This window comes from Physeter macrocephalus, unplaced genomic scaffold (genome assembly GCF_002837175.3).
Source record: "Physeter macrocephalus isolate SW-GA unplaced genomic scaffold, ASM283717v5 random_472, whole genome shotgun sequence".
Taxonomy (NCBI): Eukaryota; Metazoa; Chordata; class Mammalia; order Artiodactyla; family Physeteridae; genus Physeter; species Physeter macrocephalus.
In genome coordinates this window covers 44,817-45,522 of record NW_021145758.1, presented here as the reverse complement: position 1 = coordinate 45,522, position 706 = coordinate 44,817, and the positions used below count along the sequence as shown (strand labels likewise).

The 706-nt window shown below is 46.5% G+C and overlaps 1 non-coding gene across 1 annotated transcript; it reads right to left on the bottom strand.

Annotated features, from left to right (window-relative positions):
* Positions 1–261: 261 nt before the first annotated feature.
* On the bottom strand, positions 262–367 carry LOC112062290 (U6 spliceosomal RNA). Its single transcript, XR_002890654.1, has one exon. It is a non-coding gene; the product is annotated as a U6 spliceosomal RNA (small nuclear RNA).
* Positions 368–706: the final 339 nt, after the last annotated feature.

Genomic DNA, 706 nt, shown 5'->3' with positions numbered 1-706 from the left:
GTGAGGCGATAGACGTGGGTCTGTCTTGAGAGCAGAACAGGTCCACGAGGTCTGAACACACTCAACAACTGAACTCACCAGCAAACACGATTACACAAGTTCAAGATCTGCACTTCAAAGCCAACAGAAACGATCTCCAAATTAGCCTCCATTCTAGAGCAGTCAACAGGAGCCTTTCTTTTATTTGGAAAATATTGAATATCAAAGCATAAAGCAATACAGTCCATTACTTATGTCCCCAAAGTGATGGACCCTTTTTTGAAAAATATAGAACGCTCCTCAAATTTGGTACCACCCCTGCACGGGGGCCAGGCTAATCTTCTCTACATCATTCCAATTTTAGCATATGTGCTGCTGAGGTGAGTACATAGACATCATTTTAAACAAGAACACTGTGGCTCTGAAGTCAAAGTGGAAAGTAAGTCCAAATAAACTCTTTCCCACCTTGCAGCTCACCGGAGACCCCAAATCCTTACCTGGAGATCAAAGAATTTGCTGTAGCGCCGATAAATGGCCTCCGTGGAGCCGCTGGACCACGTGACACGGATGATGTAGACCTGCAGAGAGGGATGGAGACAGGCGTTAACACCAAGGGGGTCTTTCCATCTCCAGGCCTCAAGACCAAAGCAGTTCAGAGTCAGAAAGACCTGGGTTTGAATCTCAGCTCTGCTCCTGACCAGCGGTATGACTTGGATGGGTTACATGC